At 45.1% G+C, this 24,393-nt stretch overlaps 1 long non-coding RNA gene across 1 annotated transcript in view; it reads right to left on the reverse strand.

Moving 5' to 3' along the window:
- Positions 1-16,926: 16,926 nt before the first annotated feature.
- The window catches only part of LOC144755102 (uncharacterized), a 49,510-nt gene continuing 42,043 nt past the window's right edge, over positions 16,927-24,393 (reverse strand). Inside the window, exon 3 of the long non-coding RNA XR_013594840.1 lies at positions 16,927-17,054. This is a non-coding gene — a long non-coding RNA (uncharacterized LOC144755102). The remainder of the gene's footprint in view (positions 17,055-24,393) is intronic.

A 24,393-nucleotide genomic window follows, 5' to 3' on the forward strand; every position in this document is an offset into this window, starting at 1 on the left:
GAAAACATCTGAGTCTTATACATTGAAATTAACTGAATACGAATTATACAACAGGAGCAAAGAGGTTTTCAAACATGATACTTGAGAGAAAAAATGTAAATTTGACTTTCCCTGATAAAGCAACAAATTGACAAATGGTGCTGCAAAAAAAAAATCTTTTTTTTTAATTGAGAGTTCAAGAAAGTACAAACAATACAGTTTTACACGATAAAGTGCATAGTGCGAGTCATTTAGGATATAGGTACTCAAGTTGCCTTACAGTTAAACATGTTGAGAAAAAAGACAATCAATTTCTAAAAAGATCCATAACAAGTAAAAGATTAGCTAAAAGCAAGAGGTGCACAGAATATGAATGGTAAAGTGCATAAGTGCATAACATCGAATAGCGTTAGTTTCGAAGGTTAATCTGAAAAATCAAGTTTTCCCAGGTTTTGCCATCCATCCAGAATTCACCCCCCTCTCACCACTTTTTATAGCATCTACTAACAATCATTCTCCCTTGATCCTGGACTAATTCCCTATGGAGCTCCAACGTTTCTCAAACTTCCTTAATGACCCTGATCTTAATGCATATTTTCTCTCAAATTCTTTACTTTTATTAAGTTTCGATCTCCAGGCTTGGAAGGAGGGTATCTTATTGCTTCGCCAATTTTGTAAGATTAAGGATCCTGCTACTAATGCTGCAATATATAAGCACTCTTCTTGTGTATTACTTAACGTCACATTGGAGGATCAACCCACTACTGCAATGAATTTATCAATGGAGATAGAAACATCTATGGTGGCTCTGAGGTAGTTTTCAATTTCTTCCCATAGGCTGCACATTTTTGGGAAGTCCCATACAATATGTAACCAGGTGCCGCAGTTCTCTCTAGCGCAGAGAAAACAACTATCTTCGATTTGTGGATAAATATTATGTACGAAGGAAGGAAGGTGTCCTGTAAATTAACCATTTTAAATAAAACTGCATACGTTTAATACGCACCTCTTAAAACGGTAGCATTTAGTTTGTTGATTCTATTCCAAGTTAATTTTGAGAGCTGTAACCCTTCCCTTTTCCACCATCTGTCTCGAATTTTTCCATATGTGGGGTAAGGTTTATTTTTGTCAAAGATGTTCACCCATGCACTAACAGACCGTTGTACTGGGGTTTCAAAAGCTTCACTAATGCCTACGCTTGGTGTTATACTCCTGGCGTCAAACTTTTCTAAAAAGGGTCTGATAACAATAAATGACCATTTCAGCATGGATTTAGAGTGTCAAAGCCCCATTTGTACCTCAGGCCATGTCTTCCAGGAATTCCCATTAGCAAAATCCCTAACCTGTGTATAGCCATTCTCTTCCCATTTTCTTAAGACGCCAGTCTCTAATAAACTTCTCTCCCCTGTGTAGAAATGAGACAGCCTTGTCGAGCTATTTATTCCTGGAATGCCATAAATAGATAGGAATTTAGATTTTTGCTTAAACATCCATTGGAGAGTCTTATATCGTACTTTCTTAGGGTACTTAACTATTCTTGTTCGATCTACAATGTTATACTCCATTAAAATCTTGTTCATAAAAAAGTTATCAACCTCTGGTTGTCTGATTGAGATAGAAATCTACAACAGTTATGTGCAAAACTTGCATGATAATAGTTTCTAATGTTTGGGAGGGACAACGCTCCCTCTGCAACAGAATAGCTTAAAGTGCTAAGTGCTAGTCTTGGTGTTTAATTAGTCCATGAAAAGGATGAAAGTAAACTCTCTATTTCTTTAAAAAAAGACGCTTGTAGTGCACACGGAGCGGCTGAAAACAGAGTAGGAGAGACATACATATTAGTGCCACACGACCTAATATTAATAATGGGAGTTGGTTCCATCGTGTTAAAAGGCTCTTCACTTTTTGGATCAGCGGGATATAATTCAGTTGATATATATCCTCTATTTTCTCCATCACATAAATCCCTAATATCTCTTTGGGCGAGTATTATAGACTGATCTAACATTTAAAATTTAGCAATAGCGAATCGATGGGGCAATTGCACAATAAGATTTCCGTCTTGGACTTATTTATTTTGTAACCTCCTATTGACTGAATGAGAAAATCCCCAAGATTTCCTCCTGGGTATCTTCTTTAGGATTTAAAAAAAGGACAATATTGTCGGCATATAGTATTATATTAGTCATCCCTTGAAGGGGAGCAGTTTGCACCTTTTTCTGTCTAATTGCTATTGCCAAGGGCTCTATAAATAACGCAAATAAAATTGGGGCTAGAGGACACCCTTGTCTAGTGTCCCTATGTATTGGGCAGGTGCATACATTTATGGAAATAATTAGAATTTGCGCCTGTGAGTTGATATATAGCTGTCTTATTAATTATTTGAACCCATCCGGGAAACCAAACTTTTCCAAAATTAAAAACACACAATCCCATGAAACCAAGTCAAATGCTTTTTCAACATCTAAAAACCAATTCTGAGCCTCTATCCTGTTCTCATTTTAAAAAATCCAATGCTTCTAATAAGCATTTTGTGTTGGTAGAGAGCTGTCTCCCGGCTACAAAACCACATTTGTCTGTATGAATAAGTGAGCCCACCATCCTGTTAAGCCTATTTGTAAGTAGTTTTGTGAAAATGTTATAGTCAACGTTGAAGAGGCTTATGGGTCTGTAAGAGTTGACATTCTCCCTATTTTTGTCCTTCTTCAGGATGCTAACCACTACTGCAGTATGAAAAGATGGCAGAGGAACACCACCCTTAAGTAAGTGGTTAGCGACATTTAAAATTTGCACATAAAAGGGATGAAGCAAATCTTTAAAAAAATTCAACCGCGAGACCATCTTCTCCAGTTGCTTTACAGTTTGCCATCAAGCTGATAACTAACTTGAGTTCTCATTCGTGAATTCCTCTAGTAGGTATTCTCTAAATTCCCTATTTAGATGGGGACGGGCAAATGATGGAAGAAGCCTGTAATAAAATCAGAGGATGTATGATGATCTAATTGATAGATTCCCTTGTAGTGCTTAAAGAAAGCTTTGCCTATATCTTCAGTTCTAGTTAGATGTGTTTTTGCTAACTCATCCCAGATACTCGCAATTCTATTTCAAACCTGTTTCTTTTGTGTCTGCCATGCTAAAAGCTTCTCTGTGTATTCACTCTCTTCATATACTGTCTGGAGGTAAGTCCTACTTACTGCATTTCCTAATCGATAATAGTATTCTCTCATTTGTGTTTTTGCCTGGAGTAGCTCTTGTTTAGTATTCGGATTCGGGAAGTCTTGCCTCGATCGTCATTCTCTCCTCTTTTTTTGCCCTTTGTTGCGGGATTTCTTTCAAGTAAATTATGCCTCTTAGCTTAGCCTTAAATGTGTCCCAGATTACATTACAGAGTCAATATTTATATCGAAAAAGGCGCTAATCTCATTGGCTATTTCTGTGCACCAGAGCTCCTTTTCCAGGTTGAATTTAATAAAATACCATCTTTTCTGTGCTTTTCCTTCCCAAATACCCACAAAAGTATCCATTTTAATTAGGGCGTGGTCAGAAAAAGCATTTAAAATATGATCATACTTAGTGACAGTAAGGTCGTATGAAGTTAAGAAGAAATCTATTCTAGATGCTGAGTCATATTTTGCCGAAAAGCAGGAGTTCTCACACTTTCCTGGATTTTGAAGGCGCCATTTATCTACAATATCTAGATCGTTTTTACAGCTAGACAGGGCAATGGAGACCTGAGGTTTATTCTGTTTTCACTCTTTCCTTGTTGAATCAACTAAAGGATCCTACAGGAAGTTAAAATCACCCCCTCGCCCATATAATGGGACCAGGGATACAGGATAAGGCCTGTTGTAGCTGTAAAAGAGGGAGTGGTTTATCAAGGACAGGTGCGTAGATTGTGGCCAGGGTGAGATTTAACTGATTTAGTTTTCCATGGACGAACGTTCATCTTCCCCAAGTATCTGACTGTGTCGTTTTTACTTGAAATTGAACATGCTTACCTACATAAATGCCCACACCCCTCTGTGCACTTCCTGCAATAGAAGAGCAAAGAAAGCCGGCCCAGATCTTAAATTTTACTAGCATCTAAGGTACTCCGAAAAAGTGTCTCTTGAAAGAAAATAACATCAGGATGATACCCTCTGAGCCAGGTTTCAATTGCATGGGACTTGTGTCAATATGGAGACTGTTGGCATTGAATGAGAGTATTTTTAAATTATTCCTACTCATAGTTATTGTATCTTATAAAATGCTCCGAAGTGGAGCCCTCTAGGCCTCTAACAATCTCTAGGCTCTGATACTAGTGTAGACATATTTAGATGGTCTTTTTATGGTCTAACAGTATATGCCCTGATGCGCAATGTAAGTCTAAGGGGTGCTAAGTAGCCATTAAACCATATAAACATGTAACAATACCTGAGATAATTAAAATGCTTTGTGCTAACATAGAATCAAGCCAAAGGTGCAGTAAAATATTATTCAATTGAATAAATAGCAGCTAAACATCGGCTAGTGCTTACATTTGTAAATACAGTACTTATGATAATACAAATAACCCAAGGAAGCGTACAATCGTACTTCTATGGCTCTGTAAAAACAATTTGACCTCATATTTGATAATATACCTTCGTTTAGAGCCGCATCCTGGAAAATGGCCATCTATTGTGCAATTTTAGCATTGTGCTGCACGACTTCAAAGCAGCTAAAGTGCAAGTGCAGTAGAACATAAATACCTATAGTGCAATTTTATAGATGGAGTGCATAAAGTACTTAGGTGCTTAAGAACTATATACAGTACTTATAAACTTATAAACTATATAATACTTAACAAACAGCCATCCTATTTGACATTTCACTGTGGTACCTATAAAAATCCTCAATCAACAAGTCTTCACACAAGAACTCTCTTTTTTCTAAATGCTTCACCCCCACAACCTCGACCCCCCACCCCTGGAGGACGGAATTACCCACTATTCCCTCCTTCCCCCCTCTTTTCTGGATGTCATTTTGCTGCATCCCTTTGGGGCTTCTGATTCACCCTATGTCCACCCTTATTCTAACAGATCATACATTGGAACGTATTTTTAACCATAGCCTCCTCTGCCTACTTTACATCTCCAATATAGATTCCTCAGATAGCACAAAGTTCTTCCAAAAGAGATTGTGCTTCAAGTATGTCCGTAAGGATAAAAAAAATTCCTTTAGACAAAACTTTTAAATTCGATTCTTGGATGATTGTTGCTTGTGCCCCTTATCTCTTGATGGAATCAATCATCTTGATGAAGTCTTTCCGCCTACGTGCAGAGGCTGTGGACATATCAAATAAGATTTTTAAATGTTGAATATCTGTAGTGGAGAATGATATTTTTGCTATTGCTGTGTTTAGTATTCTTTGCTTGATTCTATAGTCTGCGAAGTTCATTAAGATTGTGCACGAGTATTTGGCATTTGGGTGTTTCTGTGCTGGGACTCTGTGGGCTCTAGTGATTGTAAGGTCTCCTTGCAACTCTGGAATTACTTTCCTCAGGAGCGACCCAGACCACTCTACCATTTCAGCATTTTCCAGGCCTTCTGGTATTCTGACCAGACGCAGATTGGAGCGCCTATTGTGTTTTCTAAGTCCTGGAGTTTTAGCTGTATCTGATGCTTGTTTTTATTTAGAACTTGTATGTCTTTCTGCATAGCTGAAAGATTGTCCTCTAGATCTGAGACACAGCTTTCGGCTTCTACAAGTCTTTTTTTAAATATTCAATAGTCTCTCCTCTAGGTTAGTTAGTCTCTCGTGCATCCACGCGTTCTCAAGTGCCTGAGATGCTTTAAGATTTCTGATCTCTTGTAGATTAGTTGCTAGCTTATTTTTTATCGGGCCATCTCCTAACAATTCATCGCCTGAGGACACTGGTTCTGAATCTGGGTCTGGATCAGACTCAGACTCTTCTAAAACATCTCAAGTGCCACTTATTACAGCTTGCGAGGACTGTATATCTGCTTGGCCACTTTGAATGGGAGGGAGGCAACCAAGGGCGGTTCGTAGAGAATTTGTCTCTTCCTTTATGTAGGACTGTGGCTGAGGTGGTAGAGCTAGCTGGGCAGGCTGATCTGGTTGATGTTGTTGGGCTGATTGAGCTTGTTGGTCTGGGGCCAGTGTCCCCCCAATACTAGGCTGCATCATATCTTTCGACTTTTTCTGAGGTAACAGATGTTTATGGAAGAGAGGGTATTGCTTGGGGCTATGCAGACTATCTCTATTAGCATCGTCAACCTCCCCGTCTGCGGCACGAGCTAGGCAGCTTTGGTCTAATACCAGATCAGGTGTATGTTCATCGTCGTCTGAGTCGTCATTCAGAGTATTGTTCCCAGTTTGTTTTTCCTTCTCGCCCTATGCCTTAGCATTCAGTTCCATCCTCTGTTGGGCATTCCTCTGACCCCTTCACATCCCTCTTGGGGCCGGAGAAGGTGTTGTTATTTGCCCAGGCATTTCTGAAATTTCTTTCCCCTCACCTATCTTACTCTGTTTTTGCGCATCCCCAATTTTAGGCAAACAGATTAAAAAGACAGGGAGCAAAAAAGTGGAATAGTATAGCTGGAGTAGCAGAGGTGGGATACACGCAGGCATTGCCACAGATTGATTATCTGAGCCAGAGTTTTAAGGTTTTAAGGAAGAGCTCCCCACATTCAGGCTTATCTAGGATGGTTGAAGCTGAACCCCACACTACTCGAATACTCAATGGTCAATACAGGTCAGCTACTCCAGATGCACCAATTAGGCCAACTTAGTTACTACTTTATGCTTAATACCTGAACTGCGCTTTCCCAAGGTCTTAATGCCAAGGTCTTACTCCTCTACAGCCAGTGTCCAGCTCTCGACTCTCGGCCTCCGAACCTCCTAGAAACCAACCACAGCACAGCTGAGCTTTCAGGAAACTTCCAGAGAAAATGCACAGGTACAGAAGCGTTTTTCTGCTGCCTGAAAAATTCTCACTCTCCCCTTGCTCCTCCCTTGCCCAGTCCAAAGTGCACGAACTGGGTTTTACCGGTGTCAGTGTCGAAAGCCGTGACAGCGTTGAATATTTATTGCAGCGCTGTAATCCATTACCTCCTCGTCCGGCTTCCTCGCCACAGTAATTACCCATGAGCCTCCAGCTCCCACAGAAACTCCAAGCTTACTTTATCATTCTAGTCTCCCTCTCTCTCCTCCAAGATGGCCCCCAGTGGCTACAGCCAATCCCATAAAGGGATACAGACAGCAACCAATCGACCTGTTTTTTAGTTTCTGCACTACTCCGAGTGCTGTCGGCCTGTTGTTCAGGTGAGTGGGGGCTGGGGTGTTGCTGGAGCAGCCCCGTTTGTCCTCAGGTATTGGGAAGGGGGAAGTTAGTGTGTTGTGATTCCTTCATTGTGTACTACGTATTTTTGATAATTTGGGGGGGGGGGTTCCCCCTTCTTGTGCCTCCGTGCTCCGTGTCCTGCTCTAGCGGACTTTCAGAGCGTTTGTGTGAGCCCCGGCGCTTTGTGCCTCGCTCCGTGTGGACACGCCTTGGGTCCTGCTGTGCGGGATCGTTGCTCGGTGTGTCCTGTCTCCCGGCCGCGAGTCCTGCTGTGCGGAGCTGGGCGCGGCCGGGAGCGTTTTTCTGTGGGAGCCGGAGGCTCCCGGTGCCTCGCGCTTATCTGCTGGTGCCTCTTTTGTTCTGGGGCTGCGGGAAGCGCGACGATGCTTCTCTGTTCTCCCTGCAATGGCTGTGATGCGCACGAGGCTTTCCTCGTTTTTCTGGGCTGTCGGGGGTGTGCAGGGGGTGTTTTCCATTGCTTGCTTAGCAACCTCGGGTCTATTTTAGGCTCAGGTGTTTTGGGTGTGTTACCTGTGTTTGTCACTCTTGCTTTGGCTATTATGGAGGGTGGTTCTTCGGATTTTGATGCTCCTGATCCCTTGGAGGCTTCTGGCTCGGGGGTTACAATTCCTTCTATCGAATTATTGCAGAGGATGATAGATTCTGTGATGACTGCTGCCTTACAGGATAAGGGGCAGATTCCTCCTGCTAAGAGGCCAAGGGCTGATGATGCTCCCGCTCCTGACTTTGAGACGGAGGAGGATGTTGACGTCAAGGGTCGTTTTGTGCAGGGTGCCGACCTGAAGATGGTGTTGGGTCACATTCAATCAATCAATCAATCAACCACAATTTGTATAGCGCGTTACTCACCCAGTAGGGTCTCAAGGCGGTGGGGAAGGGGTTCGTTACTGCTCAAAAAGCCAGGTCTTGAGTTGTTTCCTGAAGGAGAGATGGTCCTGGGTCAGCTGTAGGTGGATGGGGAGGGAGTTCCATGTCTTGGCCGCCAGGTAGGAGAAGGATCTTCCTCCAGCGGTGGCTCTGCGAATGCGTGGTACAGCGGCGAGGGCGAGGCTGGCCGATCGTAGCTGGGGGGTGGGTGTGTAGAAAGTGAGGCGGCTGTTGAGGTACTTTGGGCCCATGTCATGGAGAGCCTTGTGTGCGTGGGTGTGGAGTCTGAACGTGATCCTCTTGTTGACGGGGAGCCAGTGCAGGTCTCTCAGGTGGGTAGAGATGTGGTTGCGGCGAGGGATGTCCAGGATGAGTCGTGCGGAGGCGTTCTGTATGCGCTGGAGTCTTTTCTGTAGTTTGGCAGTCGTTCCCGCGTAGAGGGTGTTCCCGTAGTCCAGTCGGCTGGTGACGAGTGCCTGGGTGACTGTCTTCCTGGCTTAGGTGGGGATCCATCGGAAGATCTTACCGAGCATGCGCAGGGTGCTGAAGCACGATGACGATACGGCGTTGACTTGTCTGGTCATGGAGAGGGAGGAGTCCAGGATGAAGCCCAGGTTTCATGCGTGGTCCGTTGGCTTGGGGGTGGTGCCCAGGGCAGGAGGCCACCAGGAGTCGTCCCAGGCGGCGGGTGATGATCCCAGGATGAGGACTTCCGTCTTGTCTGAGTTCAGTTTCAGGCGGCTGTTCTTCATCCACTCTGCAACATCTTTCATCCCTTCGTGGGTCGTTGGTGAGGGAGAGGATCAGCTGGGTGTCGTCGGCGTAGGAGATAATGTTAAGGTTGTGTTGGCGTGCGAAGGCTGCGAGGGGGCTCATGTAGACGTTTAAGAGGGTGGGGCTGAGTGAGGATCCTTGTGGTACGCCGCATATGACTTGGTTTTTCCGGACTCTGTTGTGCCTCTGGAAGATGATTTGTTTTCTCAGTATCAGCGTCCTGAGCCTGAGTCTTTGCCCATTCATTCTTCAGTGTTGAAGGTTTTGGAAACGGAATGGAAGGATGTTGACAGGGGCTCTTTTCCGCGTTTTCTGAATAAACGCTATCCTCTGCAGGATTTTGCTGTGAAGTTCCCTTCCTCTGTGAAGGTTGATTCCTTGATGGCCAGTATGTCTTCTCATGGGACTGTGGTTTCTGAGGATTCCTCTCCTGCTGACCCTGTTGATCGTAAATTGGATGGTGCGGTGAAGCGCACTTTTGCGGCTGCTAATTTTTCTATCCGGGCTGCTGCCTATTCCTCTTACGCAATCCAGTCCTTGCTTAAGGATTTTCAATCTTTGGCGGAATTGTTGGACCAGGGGGAGGATGTTTCTTCTACTCTGGCGATGATGGAGCAGCAGGTTCGCCTGCTTTCTGGTGTTTCTTTTGATTCCTTGGGGGCGGCGGCCTCTGTGGCTGGGTCTTCTGTCGCTGCGAGACGTCAGTTGTGGCTCCGCTCCTGGAAGGCTGATGCTGCGCAGAAGGAGCTCTTGATGAAGATTCCTTTTTCCGGGGTTAAGTTGTTTGGTTCCCCTTTGGATGACATGGTGAAGAAAACGGCGGAGGACCGTAAGCTCCTTGCTCCTGAGCGTACTGGTCGCTTCTGGGCCTTTGGTAACCAGAGGGCTTTTAGTCATTCTCGTAGATCCCGTGCTGGTCAGCCCTTTCGTGGGAGGGGGCGTGGCCGGGGTGCTCCTTCCTTTGATAAATCCCGGTTCTCCATTGCTTCTGCCTCCTCCACTCCCGCTTCCAAATCCTGACTGGATCGCTCCTGGTGTGGGTCCGGTTAGGGGTCGCCTCACTTACTTCATGGAATCTTGGCACGAGACTGTGTCAGATCAGTGGGTGCTGCAGGTGGTGTCAGGTGGTGTTCATCTTGGATTTACCCAGACTCCCCTAGACTGTTTCAGATCCACTCCTTGTCCCAGAGACGCTTTGAAGCGGGTGGCTCTTTTGGAGGGTGTCGAGTCCCTTGTTCTGAAGAAGGCCGTGATGCCCGTACCCGACGATCAGTTGGGGTTGGGGGTTTATTCCATCCTCTTTCTGGTGACAAAACGCACAGGGGATCTCAGACATGTGATGGATTTGAAGTGGGTGAACACTTTCGTTCCTCATCAGTCATTCAAAATGGTTTCCCTCCAGGTGATCCTTCCTCTGATCTCTCAAGGGTATATTCTGGCCTCCATAGACTTGAAGGATGCTTATCTGCATGTGCCTGTTCACCCGGATTCTCAGAAGTTTCTCCGTTTCTGCATCCTGGGTCGTCACTATCAGTTCTAAGTATTGCCTTTTGGCCTCTGCTCTTTGCCGAGGATTTTTATTAATGTTCTGGCTCCTCTTATTGGACATTTACATGGGGAGAGCCTTAGTGTTTTTCCTTATCTGGACGATATTTGAATTTCTGCTTCTTCTCTTTCGAAGGCGGAGTTGCATGTCCGGAGAGTGTGCCATGTCCTGGAGCATCACGGGTTCCTGGTGAATGTACCGAAGTCCTCCCTGAATCCGGCGCAAGAATTGACTTTCATTGGGGCTCTGTTCAGGACTCAGTTGGGGATGGTGTTCCTGCCCCCTGCTCGGATTCTGTCCCTGATGTCGGCTGTGCGGTCCCTGTTGTCGGGGCCTTCTCATCCTGTGGCCCTGTGGTTGTGGGTTCAGGGGCTGATGTCTGCGTCCTTGTTGACGTTCCATGGGCTCGCCTTCACATGTATCCCATGGTGTCTCACATTTTGTTGCATTGGGACCCCTGTTCCCTAGATATGGGTGTTTTGATCCCTGTGTCCCCGGAGGTTCGGGTGGTCCTGGAGTGGTGGTTGGACGAGGGTCATCTGTCCAGGGGCCGCCCGTTTCTGATTGTTCCATCCCGGGTTCTCACTACCGATGCCAGCCTACTGGGGTGGGGTGCTACTCTGGGGGATTCGACAACTCAAGGGGTTTGGCCTCAGTCGGTGTTGTCTTGTTCTTCCAACTACAAGGAGCTGAAGGCCGTCCTGTTGGGTCTGTTGGCCTTTTAGGATCTTCTTCGGGGTCACCATGTGCAGGTCCGGACGGACAATCAGGTGGTGATGTCCTACGTCAACCATCAGGGTGGGTGCAGGGTTTGTTCCCTCAGTTGCCTCAGCCGTCGGATTTGTGGTTGGGCGGAGGGGAACCTGGCGTCCGTGTCTGCGATTTACCTGCCTGGACAGGAGAACACTGTGGCGGATTGTCTGAGCCTTGTGTTTCCATCCATGGGGTCTTTGTCCCTGATGCCCTTGATGTTCCGGAAGTTGCGGAGGATGTTTGGGTCTCTGATTGTAGACCTCTTTGCTTCCCGGGCCAATGCCAAGATCCGCTGCTTTTGCACGATTATGCCTTGCCGGGATGCTTGGAGGGTGGACGCTCTGTCGTTCCTTTGGCCGAGGGGCCTGTTGTATGCTTTTCCTCCTGTTCCCCTGATTCCGGCGGTTTTGCAGAAGATCAAGAGGGAGGGGTTCTTTGTCCTTCTGGTCGTTCCGGGGTGGTGCCGTCGCCCTTGGTATCCCCTGTTGTTGGAATTGGCTGTGACCCCGGGGTGGGCCTTGCCATTCGTGCCTTACCCTCTGTTGGGCCCTTTACTTCCTCTACCTGTGTTTCGGTCCCTGGGTCTGCGGGCCTGGCTCTTGAGAGGGATTCGCTGATGCGTGAGGGTTGTTCTTTGGCTGTTGCTGGGGTCATTCAGCAGTCCCGGCGGCCTTCTACACTTAAGTCCTACGCTAAGCATTGGGATAATTTTGCTGCTTGGTGTGTGGGTCGCGGGCTGTTGATGGCTTCTTTGGACCCGGCTCGCATTCTGGATTTTTTTGAATGATGGGTTTGAGTTGGGCTTAGCCATTTCCACTCTCCGGGCTCAGTGGGCCGCCATTAGGGCATTTCATGTCCTCCCTTTGGTTTCGGTTTCCCCTTTGGTGGCACAGCTTTTTAGGTCTCTGTCTTTCCACCGTCCACGTCCTATCCTGTGTCCTCCTCCTTGGGACCTTCCTTTGGTGTTGCGTTCCTTGCAGGTGGCTCCTTTCGAGCCTTTGGAGTCGGTGGACTTAAAGTTTTTGACGCTCAAGGTCGTGTTTCTTGTGGCTATTGCTTCTGCCCGGCGGATTGGGGAGTTTGGTGCTTTCCTGCGGTCTGCTCCGTTTTTGGTTGTTTTGACGGATCGTGTGGTCTTGCGCCCTCCTCCTACATTTGTGCCTAAGGTGGATTCATATTTTCACCGATCTGCGGAGGTGGTTCTTCCAGTTCTTTGCCCTGATCCTTCCTCGGCTGAGGATTGCCTTTTACACCTCTTGGATGTTCGGCGTGCCTTATTTATTTATTTATCACGCACTTCATCCTTTTGTAAGGTGGACAATTTATTTGTCAATTTTAGTTTGTCCTGTCAGGGCCTGAAGCCCTCCCACTCCACGATCAGTCGTTGGATCAAGGAGGCCATTCTGTTGGCGTATGGTTCTGTTTCTGAGGTTCCCTCTCTTCCTGTTCAGGGTCGGTCCACCAGGTCTGTTGCTGTGTCGTGGGCTGCTTTCAAGGGGGTCTCCATGGAGGATGTTTGCAGGGCTGCCACCTGATCATCCCCTCATACCTTCATGTCCCATTACCACCTTCAGGTTGGGGGTGGGGGTTCTGTTTCCTTTGCCTCTTCTGTACTTACTGCTGGTTTTCCTTGAGGTTTTTTTTTCCTTTTGTTTGATTTACCTCTTGTGATTAAACTGTATTTCACTGCATTCGTGTTGTGGTCTATTTCCTTGCATGAAGCTGATTTGCTTTGGTATCGGCTCATGAGTAATTACTGTGGCGAGGAAGACAGACGAGGAGGTAATGCCCCGGTTACTTACCGGTAATCTTCATTACTCCGAGTCCTTGTCTTCCCACAGTATAGTTTCCCTTCCCTCCTGGCTCTGTTGATGGCTTCATGTCTGCGGCTTGGTTCTTCAGGTCGATTGGTTGGTGTCTGTATCCCTTTATGGGATTGGCTGTAGCCACTAAGGGCCATCTTGGAGGAGGGAGAGGGAGACTAGAATGATAAAGTTAGCTTGGAGTTTCTGTGGGAGCTGGAGGCTCATGGGTAATTATTGTGGCGAGGAAGACAAGGACTCGGAGTAATGAAGATTACCGGTAAGTAACCGGGGCATTCCTTGGCCGCCGCAGGGTTGCTTCATTTTCCTTGCAGCATTCGATGTTTCAACCCAGGCTGAGGACCGCGTAGGTAACATCCAAAGTACGCCAAAGTATGCCGTAGCTCTTGAGTGGCCTTTGCCGTGGCTCCCAGAGCCGCCCTCTGTAGAACAAGCCTAGACAGCTTCTCCAGGCCCGTCTCACCGTATTTGCCTTATCCTAATTTCGTCACTGTGAAGAGGCAGACATTCCTTCTCCCTGGACTGCCGCCGTGGAGAAGCCAGAACCGGAACCAGCAGCTGAAAGTGGGTGGAGCTCCGGGTGAATCGAATGGCACTTAGTGGCTACATGTGTGTGTCACGTCTTCCGCCATCCCTCCGCTGATAAAGAGAACACAAGCGTGAACTTTTTGAGAATTCTGTAAAGAAATCAAGTACTGTGATGCTGCAAAACATGTATTGGCATAGTGGCAGTTCAGATTTTTTTTTTTAATTCAATTAAGATACATTGGAACATTTAAGGGAGATTATTAAAGGTCAATTAAAACTACAAATCACCATTTCATTTATGCAATGCGATGGGTACGGGCATTGCAACTTTAAATGCTCACCCTCTCTCTCAACTGGTCTAATTAGAGGGTTCCTCCTTATTCATTCAAGTACAATTCATCAATGCTCGCTCTCTCTCTCTCTCTGAGTCAGGGATTTCTTACCTCTTTATTTGCCATTATTTCACACCTCCCACCAGTTGTAAGAACCCCACATTAGAGAATGTCACTAGCTATTCTTTTGACCATCTGTCTTTCAATGTCAAGGTGATTTTGTGTTTAACCTGAGGTGTTTTAGTTGTGCTAGGTTTACTAAGCTACAACTTATGGAAGCAAAAATAACTAAACAAATTAAAGACATAGGGTGCTGTTTTTAAGGACTACTACTACACAAAATCCTTGGCATTGGGGTTAGTTTTAGGAAACAGACAATTCTGTAATGTTTAGTGAATCGATCTTTGGTAAAGAGTTTTTCTAGATAAAGACAGAAGGCCTGATTTAGAGCTTGGTGGGAGGGTTACTCCATCACAACAGTGATGAAGTAACCTGTCTGCCGAAATATAAATCCCATTACATCTTATGGAATATATATTTCGGCATAATGGGATATCGGTCACAGTTGTGATGGAGTAACCCGTCCGACAAGATCTAAAACAGGCAAAGAGACTTCCATGTAGGCGAAGTCCTAACATCTGTGCAAGTTGGAAGGCCAGCAGAAAAAGACATAAAACATATGCATTACAGTTCTTGATATGTTTTACAGGATTCAAATTAGGAATACTGCATACTGTCTTTTATGGTTGGGCATACTACAGTTGGGCTAGTCACTGCTGATGCATACAGGTATTCTTATCTTGTAGACATTTCACATCTGGCAAGGATACTAGAAATGTGATACAACAGGGAATCTTAATGACTCATGTCATGTGGTTTCTGCTCAAACATCATTCTCTTCCTCGTACTTTTCGTGTTCTAACAATACATAAAGATTCTGTGCTAAGTGTATAAGTGGGTCCCAACTCTTCCAGCTTGCACTTGCTGTTGGACTATTCCCTCCTGCTTCAGTACTACCAGATCCAGGGCTGCCCTTACACGAACTGTCCTACAATTGGGACCCAACAGCTTCGAGGTTTTCAGGCCTTGTAGCTTCTCTCTCTTGGTATTTCCAGGCACTACTTTACAGAGGACATTCCTCTGTAAATTGCTATACATTGGACACAGAATTATTTTCTTCAGAGCCTCTAATGAAAAGGTAAAGGACAAACTACTAAGTCTGGCTCTCGACAATTATAAGGGAAACCATTCCCAGGACCAAAGTGATGTCTTTTTGACATGAAGCTCCATGGACTCGGTGATGACCCTGCCCATAGTTGCTCCAAAGATGTGAAATACTCGTCCCCTTCTGCCAACTCAACAGCATTCCAGAGTCCTGAAGAGTGGGCTTTCATGCTGTCACTGTTTCTACATTCTCAAGGCTGAAACAGTTTAGGATCAGGTTTCTGCTCCCCAAGCATACCCCTCTGGGCCTCTATACCACTGCACCACTGCATTGAATCCACCATCAGATTTTCTTGAAAACAACAGAAGACCCGCTTCATCCGACAAGCATTTGCCTCTTGATTCCTATTCTTCTTACATTTTCTGTGCTCATCAGTGTCCTTTGCTCGCATGTGAGTTTCATTAAATTTACACTGAAAGTTTTTCCACAGTAGGTGTTTGTGCTGCCTGATGTTTCCGGCAGCTGAGTTCAGTGATACAGTGGGGACAGGCTGGACTTACAGGCTGACAGTGCTCCAGCTCTAAAGTTAATACTGACTATGCCTTGCCAGGAAAAGCCTTGTGAAAAAATGCAACGACCTAGCAGTACCAATGGAAAAAGAAGCTCACCCTCACTCAATCGTGTGGATAATACGTATTTACCCAAGAATTTATAGCAACCCAGCCAAAGTGCTAGCTCTTCTACAAACAAAGTCTTAGAGTCATTAAGCCTTTTCGTCTGCCAACAGTCTATGCCCTCCCTTTTCACAGGTACTTTCATTCATTTAATTAATTCCTTTTTTATGAATTTCTTGAGTTGGAATTTTAATTATATTTGAATTGTATTAGCAGTATGCACTGTACCCCATTTCTTCTTAAGAGAATCTACTTGCTCAAACAAATGTGTGGTGTGTCACTTTTGAATGACGTTAGGAGGTTTCTGAAACCAACTAAGGATATCTAAGCTTTTTTGGGGGTTATGTATTTATTGCTATGGGACTTTTAAGCCCTTCTCAGATCTACTTCCATCTGCAAAGAGCAGACCTGTTCACAATTGGGGTTCAGTGGTGAGATATAGTAAAGAAAAAATACTATCAGTAAAGCTTAGTGTACTGGGTTAGGGACCACAGGAGAAGGAACGGAGTCAGCAGGCTGGAATAGAGCTTTTAGAGAGGGCTTTATTTTCAAGTAAGCTTTTTTTCTGCGATTGGACAGTCTTATGCGTGCGATCTCGTCAGGCTCCGTTCTGACGCCTCTAGGGAAACTCGGTAGTTCCAGGGTGTTGCGGCGTTGACCAGGGGGTGTTGCAGCCAGAGTGACGACGTCACAAACGACCTCCAGGCGAAGTCCGGGATATTGCCACCCAAAAGGAAAGGAACAAAAACAGCAGGATCAGGGGAGCGTCCAGCACACTCAGCTTAGGGACCGGGGAGTGAGGGAAACCAGGTGCCCAGTGAATATCCAAAGATCGGCAGTGATAGTAGTGCTCGTGAGGTAGGGGTACAGGGGGTCGATTAGGCGGTATGTACACAGTGGTCTAGCCACTCCAACCCGCCCACCCCGCAACATTGTCCTGTACCTTTGTAAGCCACGCTCCTCCCGCGGGAGCGTGGCGGGGCGATTCACGGAAACGTTGGCCTCCTGGCTTGCTGGCTTCAGCTGGGCTGGTCGCGATCTGCTCCGTACTCGTTCTCCACTCCACACCACTCTCGTCCTCCGGGGAAAGGTCTTCCGGCGTCTTCCGGGATCTTCCTTCTTTTGACGTGACGACGTTCAAGATGGGCGGAGTTTCGTCATCGAGGTGTTCAGGCTTAAAGGCGCACTGTCCAGTTTCAACCTCGCATCCCCAAGGGTACACAGAGTCAGGGTTTGACCACTCCTCCGCAGGAGGGTACGATGGCTGCTGGATGGGGAGAGAAAAGGGCGAAAGAGGAACAGCTGACCACCAGTCACGGTAAACGGGCTCCTCATCCTTAACCTCACAGGGTTGACCCGCCGCCCCGTCACACTTAGCCAATTAATTTTGCTTTTCAGACCGGGCCAAGATGGCCAACGTAGGACTTAGGGCCATCTGAAATTTGCAGAGGTTATAGAGGGCTAATGCATAAGATAAACCACCACAAAAAGCAGTAGCCGAATCAGCTACTCAAAGGGCACCACAAGCTGTGGTGGTGCTGAAAGCAACACAATCAGACTACACTTTAATGGGAAGTGACTAGGTGAGATCTCAGAAAGAGGAATTTGCCCTGAATCCGACTGTGGGCAATCACAAAGTACAGAATTTAGGCAAGGTGGCCAAGCTTGGCTGCAGACAATACTCCAGAGCAGTAAGACTTGTTTTGCCTTGTTCTGAGAGTGACTCCAGGTCCACACAGACTGGTGTGATTTTTATATAAACAAAGCAATAGGATGCAGGACCAGGAAATCGGAGCATGGTGGGTTCTCAATGCAGCTGTAAGGACCTTGGAAAGCCTGCAGCCACAGGCAGAAGAGTTTGATTGAGAAGACAGGGCCAGGCACAGTCTACAGTTAAGAAGGTAATCAGCAAATCGTCAGCACCACAACGAAACTGAGTCTACTGCACTCTTGTTTTTGCCATGTATTAAGTCTAGAGACATAGTACTGAGTGTGATCTTTTTAATATCTTCTCTCAACCCACCTGTTTTTTGTCCTCTTCAAATTACAGCAGATGGGCAGATACAACCACACATTGTTGAATTCACCAAAACGCTCTTTGGCATCAGCCACATTTTCCACTGTACCGTCCAAAAATGTTGTATGCTTTTTTCACATGCCAAATACAGCTTGGATTTGGGCCTTGTGACTCTGGCAGCACGCCCTTTCAATTTAGCCTCCACTTTCGAAAATGCAGTATCTAAACCAAAACTCTTGTTTTGCAGTAATAGGCTGCTCATGTCTTTGGTGGACTGGGACATGATTTGAAAAACAGCAGAACAAATGGGCCTGCAATTTGTTTTCTTTCCTTTCGCTGAAGGGAGCTTGCCACATTGTGCTGCCTTCAACCATCATCCTCTACTTACAATCTGATCTCCAGACTGAACTTCTCTCGTTAAATTAGCCAAAATGGTTTCTTGATCACCATGCAAATTGCCCATTCCTTTTTAACGGTGTTCCACTAACAGATTCTTTCGTCTCTGTTACTCACAAGGGTAGTCCGCTTTACAACCAGCAGTGTATAGGTGGCCGTCCTTGGACCATAGGCCAGTCATCTTTGCTAATACCCATTTGAGAGTGGCTACATACTTATTTTCCAGCATTTAGATTTAGGAGCCAGGATAGGTTTTGCACCCTTCCCGGAGAAAAACACCAGCCATCTGTTCATGTTTTAAGATTCTGCAAAGGCCCTGACAAGATTATTAAGTAAAACTTTATATAAAGGCGTCTGTGTTCATTATTAACACGGCCTTTCTTTGTTTACTTTCATTTTCAATCAGGGGTCATTAGGCCATCTGTTTTCTTCTAGCATTTACTGTTTAAAATATGTACTAATAAGGGGGAAAAACACCAGCTTTGGGTGAATTTTCAAATGTTTGTATGGCAGGGACATTAAAATACCAGTCACGATGGTATAAATAACCCTAAATCAGTGGCGTGGGGGAGGGCATTTAAACCACAGTGAGAAACAAACTCTAGTGCTTAACCTCCAATGCCAATATGAGCCTTCAACTACACTTTCCAAAGCACAGAAGAAAATTATATAGTTTTGTTTGGGGCAGCACTGAGCCGAGCACAAAATGGCGGCAGATATGTAATCAGGGCCGACTTTAGCGCAAGTGGCGCCTAGTGCGACAATCATTTTTGGCACCCCCACACCCCATGACCACCTCTTTGAATTCTCTCACTACCACCGGGCACACCTGCCCCTCAGCTCTCCAATTAAAAGTTTTTGTTAAACACAGCACTCTCCCCCAAGGTCAGCGCCCCCTCCACAGGTCAGCGCACCAGTTGAACTGCTCTAAAGCCGGCCCTGCATGTAATTATAATCAACAGCAAGGAAATAAGCATCATCCAAAAATAGTCCTAAACTCGTCTGGCCACTCCCTGGTATGAGCTAAGTGTGGGGAGACTGTGAGGGACTCTGAACATGCACCAGTAGATTAAAATATGTCCTTCCTGGCAACTAAGGACATGTTAAGCAGTGTCCAAGACACAACAAATGACAGGTCACTGAATGGTCTGAAACCTTGTTATTGGCCAAGCCCCAGAGAGAGGACTGCACCCAACAGAAGAGATTCTGCAAGAACCGGTGCTGGCCACCCTATCTAGAAGCAGGTATAGGCTGGCAGCTGAGGCCTTCACCCTGGTGGCCCCTTTGTGTTGATCCGGGCTGAGGCATGGGCCGAGCCAGTGATACTTTGTCCTGAAAGAAAAACATGAAGCCAACAGTTCAAGTTAAAACATCGGGAACTGAAAGCAAAATATACTTCCCTGGGCACCACAAGATGTTTCATATTAAGCCTCAGGGCAGCAAGGAAACACCTTTCCCTGAAGAGGCTCCAACACAGGACAGGCCACAATCCATAAGTGCTTTGGAGAAGTGGTGGCCAACCTGGTACCGCCCATTGATAAGTGCCAAGGAGGCCACATACGTGGAGTGGCCCATAGAAGGATAGCTATGTCCAAAAATCTTACTGAAGGGTTGAGCGACCTCCTATGAACAATATCAGACCACTAAAGGAAGACAAGTGCACCAGGAAACAGCATTATCCACAGACTCAGGCCTAGACGCCACATGGAGCGCAGAAGCCCAAGATCTTTCCCTTGCTACAGATGGGCCAAACTAGGATTTCTAAAACCATTTTGGGAGATGAGCCACCACTGTATGTTTGTGGTCCAGTAAGCCAGCGACAGGAACTCCTCACTGAAATGGGGCAAAATACAACACCTTTGTTACCACTTGAAATACAAGTGTTTAATTAGTCTGCCCAAGTATGGTAAACACGAAAAGCATGTGGAAAACAAATCACTATAAAACAATTTTCATATTCATCGATTTGATTCTTATTTATTAATACGATATCATGATAATGGCATTTGTGACAACAAAAAAGGAAGGGAGTTAGAGGAATTGTAGCTAGGCTCGCCCTCCAAATACTAAGTTAAACAAATGGTCTCTGTTTCCAGATACCTAAGAGCCTTGCTAGTTTATTCAGATAACAACCAACACACACTGGGGTCGATTGTGAAAATATGGTATTGTGTACAAAAAAGGGGAGAAATGCTCCTCTTTTAGGTGTCCCCTCACTCACCAGGGTTGCCCCACGGTGACATGCTTCATCATTGGGGCCATCCCAGTCCTCTACGGGCTGGGGCGTGCTGCGACTTGCGAAAGTTGCGTAGGAGCACTTTATTAGACTATGTGTGGTGCATGTGTATTTGAGGAGTGGACTATGTGATGTGTGTTAAAAATACCTCCCCAGTAGGTTTACAATAAACTTTATTCTTGCCTCTAGGTGGTAATATTAAAAACGGGGTGGAAAGATAGGCTGCCCTAAACGTAATGTGTCCAGATGTACCTATCAACTCCTATCGTCGACATGTTTCGTGCATACCCCAAGCACTTCTTCGGGACTACACAGGGACCAGCCCTGTGTTCGCCACTCCTTAACTCTTCAATGAGATATTGATGAATAAGTTTTAAATTTTAAAGTTAAAATTAGACTGCAGCAAACTATATTAAGTGCATGCAATGATACCTACGTATTTGTTCCAAAAACACGTGGCTCATTTCCTGAGACCTAACTGGGCCCCATGGATTCGGAGGGGTTCGGTATCCTAGCAGCTTTGTGCACCGGATACCTCCTACTTTTAGGCACCTACTTGTGTCCCTCCGAGGGACACAAGTAGGTGCCTGCTAGGTGCCTGCTAGGATACCGAACCCCTCCGAATCCATGGGGCCCAGTTAGGTCTCAGGAAATGAGCCACGTGTTTTTGGAACAAATACGTAGGTATCATTGCATGCACTTAATATAGTTTGCTGCAGTCTAATTTTAACTTTAAAATTTAAAACTTATTCATCAATATCTCATTGAAGAGTTAAGGAGTGGCGAACACAGGGCTGGTCCCTGTGTAGTCCCGAAGAAGTGCTTGGGGTATGCACGAAACATGTCGACGATAGGAGTTGATAGGTACATCTGGACACATTACGTTTAGGGCAGCCTATCTTTCCACCCCGTTTTTAATATTACCACCTAGAGGCAAGAATAAAGTTTATTGTAAACCTACTGGGGAGGTATTTTTAACACACATCACATAGTCCACTCCTCAAATACACATGCACCACACATAGTCTAATAAAGTGCTCCTACGTAACTTTCGCAAGTCGCAGCACGCCCCAGCCCGTAGAGGACTGGGATGGCCCCAATGATGAAGCATGTCACCGTGGGGCAACCCTGGTGAGTGAGGGGACACCTAAAAGAGGAGCATTTCTCCCCTTTTTTGTACACAATACCATATTTTCACAATCGACCCCAGTGTGTGTTGGTTGTTATCTGAATAAACTAGCAAGGCTCTTAGGTATCTGGAAACGGAGACCATTTGTTTAAAATGGCATTTGTGATACATGATTATTATTTCTAACACCAATTTATAGTCTTTTTAATGGTTACATGGTATGTAATCTGCAGGGTTGTACGATGTTACAACGTGATCAAAATGATCGCGGTACATCACAACACATGTTTTACAACGCAAGTCGTTACCACGACTTGCGCTGTAGGGTGCTGGACTTAGGAATAGTAAGATTTACTATTCCAACTCCAGCCTACGTACAGTAAGGAAGGTGTTGGAATAGTAAATCTACTACTCCTCAGTCTAGAGCGCCCTCCAGCGCAAGTCGTGGTAACAACTTGCGTTGTAAAAGATGCGTCGTAATGGCACCGCGGTATTTTGACCGCGGTGTAAAGGTTGTATACCAATCTGCAGCTACCGCAGCAACCTCACATTCAGCCAACACGTGTTTGCGGCAAAGCAATGTGATGCTGAGTCACGGTAGCGGCAGATTACATACCATGTGAACATTAAAAAGACTATAAACTAGTGTTAGAAATAATAATCTGTATCACAAATGGTATTAGCATGATATCGTAATGCAAAATAAGAATCAAATCGTAGAATATGAAAATTGTTTGATTATTTAATGGATATGTGAATTTTAGTAGCTCCGTACTAAAAGATCTGTTTATTTTAGTAAATACCGACCTGGCTGGTCACTGGTTTAGTAGGTGGTATCTTGCACAGGGCTGCACATTAATTGTAGACACGCACAGTACAGAGGATGATAAATGAGCCAGCAAAAGCTTTATGAAAGAATTCTCTCACAACACCAAAGCTGAGATTGGTGGTATTAAAGATAAACTGAAGGAAAGCTTGAAGGAGGTGAAAAAGACATCACTGACCTAGGAAACAACATCCACTCTTTGGAAGAGACATTAGATGAGATAAGTCTTGACAAAGAATTTAGAGTCTTCCTCCTATTATCGGTGGATGTGATTGCTGCATACAAAAGCAGTAAGACTTGGAACAAAACGCTCAGGGAGAAACAACGGTTGGATTCGAAGAGTGCCTCAGGATGCAGAGGATGAGGAACCTAAGCAATGTGTATATAACATATTTGGCACCCTACTAGAAGGGACATGGCCTGCAGCATTGATAGAGTACAATGGGTTACTCTCAGATTGGTGAAAAAAATCAACTGCTCCCAAAATCTTGGTATGCCTCCATAAATTTGAGGACAATGATCAGATTATGCAAAAGTCCACTCAAATAACTAATTTTTCCACAATGCTATTGCATATCGATCTTCCATGTCCTGTCCCTCATACCACAGCAGCAAAAAGAGACCTTCACACAGTGAGCACAGTTTTTAGAAAGAAGAATGTGAAATATAGATGGAGCCATCCCTTCCACATCAGCTTCAAATGGACAGGACGTCTCAGTTCTACAAAGTCTCTCACTGAAGCCCGTGAAATGACTCACAGGGCCGGACTACACTGGGAGTAAGACTTCAGGCCTCCATGGCAAAGAGATGGGCAAGTGTGGCAAAACAAGACATTCAACGAAGGGGATAATTTGACGGGCAAATGGGGAGTCACTGTACAGGTGCAACAGGTCAGCACAGTTGCAACACAATTCACCATTACGCTCAGATGAGGAGAAATGATGCAACTTCAGAAGTGTATGCTGTGAAAAAGTTCCCTCGTGACCTATATTTCCTTTCCTAAGATTCAATTATGAATTTAAACATGGGCTGTTCATAGAGTAAGCCAAAATCAACTCCATGGACATGTACACATTTCTAGTAGTTTAACTTTGTTTATTTTCTTTCATCAAGATTATTATTTTATCATTTTTTTATCATTTGAACATATCAAAGGTACATATTTACAACATGATCAAATATCTTTACAATATAAAATTGTGTTTTCATGTTACAACATCTTAAACCCCAGGTAGAGAAACAACACTAAGATACCAATCAACTCTCATACACTCAAATCTTTTATATTACATTCATATCCCACTCACAACCGCATATATCTGTACAAGCTGAGACATAATGTTGGTTTCAGTCTCTGTGACCCTTTTAGGATAACTACATATAGCAGGATCTAAATGGCCTTGGTCAACGCGTTTCGGTGGCATACGAAGCAGATAAACACCACCTTCATCAGGACCCGCCAGATAACAGACCAGTGTTCTCTACACCCTGGGGATTCTGTTACCAATTATCCACCAATGAGGAATATACTATCCACCCTGTGACATACAGGATGGAAACCGCTCTCCAAAATATTCAATACTGTGTATCAAGGTCAATATAGATGCCAATCTTTCATCAGTAAAATACTCCTTTAGTGTTTACTTTCAAGGTGTCATAATGTCATTTTCTTCTCATCATTAAAAAAACCATTAGGGCATCATCTTTGAATCAAATAAAAAAGCACGTCTCGTGTAGTGTGTCCAATCAAAACTTATCACATGACGCACATGTTCCCACGGAAAACCTCAATGTTAGAGCTGTCGCATCCACACACGAGCAGCTAGAAGTGTATGAACAGACAGTGAACGGACTGCTTGTCCCTTGGCGGGACCTTGCAGAGACTCTCATCAGCAGACTGGGTCTCAAAGAAAGACAACTAGACTTGACGAGCTTTGCTGAATCTCTCTGCAATGGGATATGTGAGGCAAACCTAAGAATGGAGCAGCAAAATATTGACCTC

The sequence above is a fragment of the Lissotriton helveticus genome, chromosome 5_1 (assembly GCF_964261635.1).
Source record: "Lissotriton helveticus chromosome 5_1, aLisHel1.1, whole genome shotgun sequence".
In the NCBI taxonomy this organism is placed as follows: Eukaryota; Metazoa; Chordata; class Amphibia; order Caudata; family Salamandridae; genus Lissotriton; species Lissotriton helveticus.